We start from the raw sequence: 6,540 nt of genomic DNA, 5'->3' as shown, positions 1-6,540 counted from the left end.
TCGACCGACGGGGAAAGTGACCTCCGCTTCCTTGCCGATGGGGAAACGGAGGAGGAGAGCGATGACGATCGCTTCTCCTGCGACGACTTCACCTCCCCCGAGGAGGAGGAGGAGGAGAAGGAGGAGGAGGACGACACCTCCTCTGACGAACCGCTGGCCAAGCGCTTCTGTCCCTGGCTGGGGAACCTCAGCGACTTCGACAGCGACGACGACGACGCTGACGAGGAGGATGAGGACAACGAGGGTCCTGTCGGTGGCCGCTACAGCAGCGATGACGAGCCCACCGGGAGTAGCGCCGACAGCGGCGACGACGTCGACGACGAGGGCAGCGACGGCCCGTAGATAGGACCATTAGCATAGGATCAGTAGTAGTAGATGGGGCAATGTATCCCCTAGTACTTCCTTTTGAGAGCAATCAGCTCTTCATGTAAGAAATCCTGTTTATCAATGAAGAATTTCCCCCAATTTGATTTTGCCGATCTCCTCTAAGCTAATTCAGCCGATTCCCCTTCATACTGACTTTGCCGATTGTTCCCTTAGCCAATGCTCGATGAGCCGATAGCAACGCATCAGTTCTTCACAATCCATCCTTCAATTCTTCAACTGATGACTTTGAGATCTGGTGGATAATGTGGAGTCTTCAAGAGAGCCTTTAAATTCCTCCCACCAGGTCCAGTGATCCTCTTCTGCAAGAACTCACAATTTTTGAAGAAGGTTGCGACGCAGGATCAGCCGATGGTACCCCAATCGGCTTCTAAAACAGAGCATCTACCAGGCCAGTTGCCCCCCGAGCCTCAATCAAGGCGAGAATATCGGTGAGGATGCACAGATCAGACAAAGGGCCTTGTACTCAGGCAATTGAGACAGCCACCATGCAGAGGTCCTAGTCATTCCTACGAGCGTAGCTGAGAAAGTGGCCAACTTAGCCAGGCCGACGGTAGATGCACCAGAGCCGATCACCTTTCTTCCTTTGAAAGCCGATATTGTAGATGAAGTACCAACGGCTTAATGAGCAAAGGGCTGCCTTGTATGCCAAAACTGACGCTTCTGACAGTACTGCTGAACTGGCGCAAAGGGTTGGAAGTCCTCGAAGAGAAGGTTCAGGCACCAAAATCGGCTCATTGTTCACTCCCTCGAGGAAGTAGAAGGCCTCACAGCTGAACTGAAAACCGACCTGGTCGAAATCCGCGTCTTGAACACGCAGCTGGTAGATCTTGTGTAATTGTACTAGAGTCAATGGCTGTGCATCGGCTTTGTTTCTTAGCTCTAAAGTCGATGTCCTTGCATCGGCTGTATACCATGAGAATTTTTTTTTACTGGCCGATTTTCTATCGGCCCCCAATATTTCACTGCACATGTATCGCACATGTTCATCTGCACATGTTCATCTGATTAGGTGCCCCCCGAGCCGAATCTGCCGGGTAACTGCGGATATCGGCTCTGTAGTTAGCCAAGGCACTGTATTTGAACGTCGGCTCCGTTAGGACTAATGTTGACTCTCATCAGCCGACGTAAAACCGCTGCCCATTAGATCGACGTTGAACACAGGCAGAATGTGTGGTGAGGATAATTTTGGCCGATTGCTGGAATCGGCCTCCACGTTGATCGAATCGCTCAATGAAGGTTTTGCAATGTTCCTCCATAGATCTTTGGGGCCGATCCCAAGGATCGGCCTCGCCACGTTTGCCCATCGGTTCGTTCTTGCTACACGGTCAGGCCGGTGGATAAGACCAGCCTAACCCCATCCTTTGTCACGTCGATGCGCTCGCAGTCGTCCAAATTGATGCCTGAGAGTGGCTCTTGGCCTGCTGTTTCCCAAGCGTTCATGCCAGCCGTTGAAATCTCGGCTGAGTCATCTGCATGGACGACCTCTACCTCATCTCCATCCCACTGTATTACGCATTGGTGCATCGTGGATGGAATGCAACAGTTGGCGTGGATCCAATCTCTTCCTAGCAGGACAGCATAGGTGCTCTTGCTGTCGACGATAAAGAACGTCGTAGGGATGGTTTTCCTTCCTACGGTCAGATCCACGTTCAGAACACCTTGTGCGTCAGACGCTTGGCCGTTGAAATCGCTCAGTGTCACGTTGGTCTTGATCAGATCCGAGCTAGAGCGTCCCAACCGACGTAGCATGGAGTATGGCATAATGTTGACTGCCGCTCCGGTGTCCACCAGCATCTTGTTGATAGGCTGCCCATTGATATAACCTCACAAGTACAGGGCCTTCAGATGCCTGTAGCTTCTTTCTCGTGGCTTCTCAAAGATAACTGGCCGTGGGCCGCAGTCAAGTTGTGCCACGGGTGCCTCGTCTAATCCTGGAGCACTAAACTCCGTCGGAAGGATGAACACCATGTTTGTGCCAGCCGATGTTTCATCATCGGCTTTCCTTTGCTTAGGGCGCCACTCCATTTTTTGTGGTCGACCCTCTTCCTCCAGGGTTCGCTGAATTTTCGCGGCCAGATCAGGCCGCGCCTTCCTTAGCGTGTGCAGGTATAACCTTTCGGCTTCCTCCAAGCCACGCAGTCGCTGAACCCTACGCTTTTGGGAACGGCTGAGTCCATCAGGGCACCACCTCGGCCGGTGGTACCTGTCTTCTTCTTCATCATCGTCTTCCAAATCCTCGAGATCTTCCACCCGAGGGGATTCAGCGTGCTTGTTCCGAGGTGGGAGAGGCCCTAGACGTTTGAACACGGACACGTTAGCTGCATCCTTCCTCTTCTGTCTACATTCTGGGCAGTTGCCGATTGTAGGCAATCGGCTCATTCCTGAATCCCAGCAGTGTCTGAAGAAGGGACAGTCCCAGTGCCTATCCTCGTCGTCTTGCTCCCTTGACTTTTCCTTGGCACGGCGCTCGTATCTCTCCTCGTCGCGATCATGCCGACGATGTCTCCTGGCGTCCCTAGCCAGACGATCTCTTTCATCATCGTCGTTGGGTCGTCGGCGTTGGTCATATTGACTCACATACTTGTTGAGGAGGTGATCAGAGAGAGGTCGCTGATATCTCACGTTCCTCACTTCTCCCTCTGTGATGTAGCGCTTGCCATCGTGACGGAGCCGATCGCGTGGAACGGCTTCCTCTATGTCCTTGCTATGAGAGCAGCTGCCCTCGTCTCCGTCCTTACCAGAGTGGTGTCCAGGTCCTACCATGTTGATGTTGAACGAGAATCTTGGCTGGCACCCTCCAGGGTAAGTGCACTCCACCATGTTAACGGCGGGGAAGGGGTGAGTGTCGACTTTCATGGCGTACTGGTTGAAAATTAGACGTCCTTGTTCTATCGCCATTTGGATCTGCTGACGCCACACCCGGCAATGTTGCTGGTATGGGAGAACGAGTTATGCCATTTGCGGTATGGCTTTCCGTTCAGCTCTGTACCGTGGGGATTTTGAGGCCTTCTGTATCTTCACCGCTTCTCCTTGAGTAAGAGGTCGAAGATTTGCTCAGCTTTAGTCACGTCAAAATCAAACCCTGCAGGCGGACTCTGGTGGCTTAACCCATTTGCGGGACACGGTTGCCCCCGAGTCCATTCAGCCACTGCTACCTCTTGATCTCCCGCAGAGCCTTCGTCTTCATCCGCCTCAACCAGGACTACCGCACGCTTGAATTTGTCCTGGTACAAGTCTGGGTGGCGCTGTTCATATAACGACAGTTTCTGAACCATGTCCGCCAGTGAAGGGTAGTCTGCTTGGGAGGCCATATCCTTGATTGGTGATGCAAGGCCCACCACTGCCAACTCGACTGCTTCTTTTTCAGTCACACGAGCCGAATAACATCGGTTCCTAACAAGTCTGAAGCGCTGGACGTATTCTGCCACAGTTTCTCCACGCTTCTGACGTACTTGTGCTAGATCGGCAATGCCGGCCTCGGAAGCCTCTGAGTGATACTGCATGTGGAACCTGCTCTTCCAACTGCTTCCACGTCCGGATTGAGTCCGGTGGCAGCGATGTGTACCACCCGAAAGCCGATCCTGTGAGGGACTGTGCAAAGAACCTCACACGCAGCTCATCTGCCGCTGAGATCGTGCCCAGCTACGCCAAATATCGGCTCACATGCTCGATGGAGCTGGAACCATCTGATCCATTAAACTTGGAGAAATCAGGGAGCCGATATTTGGGTGGTAGCGGGATCAACTCGTACTCGTTGGGGTACGGCTTGGAATAGCCGATTGTCCTCCTCTTCGGCACCATGCCGAACTGGTCTCTCAGGATGGTACTGATTTGATCCGCGGTGCTGGCTGCAGGAGTCGAACTCTGAAGATTCGCCGGAGTGGCATACTTAGCCAGCCATGCTTGCTTTTCCAGCTCTGAGCCAACTGCAGGAGCTGAGCTCTGGAGGTTTGTCGGAGTGGCATACTTAGCTAGCCACGTCTGCTTCTCAAGATCTGTTCCCGAAGTTCCTCCTGTTGTTCCAGAGGTCCCTGCTGTTGCAGTCTGGTTTGTGAGTGCCCAGTTACTGCAGTCTGGCACGTATGTGCACGTGTACCCGTGAGGGATCTCCTTCGGCGCCTCATGCAAGAACTGGTAGTCACTAGGGTCACCACCGATCTTGTAGACGACGTATGCCGGTGAACTCGGCACTTCTGGTGCTGCCAACGTGAATGGCAGCGGTGGACGGGACTGGAGTGGCATCTCTCCTTGGTAAGTCCCGAGAGCTGGTCCTGACGGAGAGTACTGATGCCTCATGATTTCCTGGATCACCCGAAGAGCGACACGCTCCAAAGTGTTCACCAGGCTCTCAGAATGGCGGTGCAGCGAGTGAGCCACCATGTAGTTAATCTCCTGACGCAGGGACCTGGTGCGTTCTTCTGACGGGGTGGACAGGTCCACTCCATCGAGCGCGCCTTCAGGTGAGAACCCTTTCCACCTGATGCCATGTGAGCGGGTTCTGTGAAAAGAGCCGATGAGGTCGGCTTCGAGGATCGCTTTGACCTCGTCATACTTCTTCTTGAGCTCCTCGGTCAGATCCTCGTACGTGACTGGGGTGCCGTCCGCCATCTCAGATGTAGATGGCGATGCGGTTGATGTCGAAGACGGTCCCACCGGGCGTGCCAGAATGTGTTGCGGTCAGAAACCCACCGGCGAGCAGCGACGGGCAACACAGTAGAGCCGGGAGGCTCCCAGGACTGCGGCTGGCCCTGGTCCCTCCGAGCGACGGCCCGCAAAGACTCGGCACGCACGTCCGATGCTGGTGCAAGGGCGTGCCACCTGACCTATACCTGGTCAGGAAGGTGATGGAGATGCCTCGCTTAGTTTCCTGCATGGCATACACGTAAACATTAAATACGAGCCTCGATCGGCTCTCAGGTTGTCCTGTGAATCGGCTCAAAGAGCCGATCCACCCATGATTCGCACGAGGTGTACGAATATATGGTGGTCCTGCTTGATCAAAATAAAGCTAAAACGATCTACTACGATTTAGGGTTTTCACCACATAATCGGAACATCCTACTCGTGATTGAGCCTCGCGGCCACGCACGGTGTTCGTAAACCGACCCTAGGCAAGGCCTAAAAACCAACACGAGGTTGATCCCCGGAACATCCTGTCTAGGGCTAGCAAACTACACCCTACGCGCCACTGGATCCTTCAACCCGTTTGTAAGGCCTAACTATGCAGATATTAAACTAATCCTTGAAGAACAAGGAGCAACCATAACGGATCGGATCTACTAAATAATGATCAAGCGGGGTGCCGCCCCTACACCTAAGATAGGCGTAAGAGCGGCTAGATGTCTAAGGGTTGCACGACGATAGCATACGATACGATGAACAATGCTAACCCTAACACATCTAAGATAACTACGTTGCTCGCCATCAAAAAGGCTTCAGTACGAGCAACGCATGAACAACGAATAAACTTGTACTGCCTAGATCGCAAGATACGATCTAGGCAGCATGATGCTTACCCGGAAGAAACCCTCGAGACAAGGGAGTTGGCGATGCGCCTAGATTGGTTTGTGGTGAACGTGATTGTTGTTTATTTCATAAACCCTAGATACATATTTATAGTCCGTAGACTTTCTAACGTGGGAATAATCCCAACCGTGCACGAGACAAACTCTAACTAACCGACACGTATCCTACTATATTACAGATACACGGGCAAGCTAGCCCAAACTTTGCATATAAGGCCAATTCACGTATATTCTTCCATGTATATTCTTCAAGCCCATCTTGATCGCGGCCCACCTCTAACTCGGTCAAATTCTGGTGATAACAAAAACATGTAGATATCTTCAATAATGTGGCATGGAAATAAGAAATTATCGATACGTCGGAGACGTATCAGCATCCCCAAGCTTAGTTTGTGCTCGTCCCGAGCAGGTAAACGATAACAAAGATAATTTCTGGAGTGACATGCCATCATAACCTTGATCATACTATTGTAAGCATATGTAATGAATGCAGCGATCAAAACAATGGTAAATGACATGAGTAAACAAATGAATCATATAGTAAAGACTTTTCATGAATAGTACTTTCAAGACAAGCATCAATAAGTCTTGCATAAGAGTTAACTCATAAAGCAACAATTCAAAGTAA

This window comes from Lolium perenne, chromosome 1, assembly GCF_019359855.2.
Source record: "Lolium perenne isolate Kyuss_39 chromosome 1, Kyuss_2.0, whole genome shotgun sequence".
NCBI classification, from domain to species: Eukaryota; Viridiplantae; Streptophyta; class Magnoliopsida; order Poales; family Poaceae; genus Lolium; species Lolium perenne.
Note: the sequence above shows the minus strand (reverse complement) of the source record.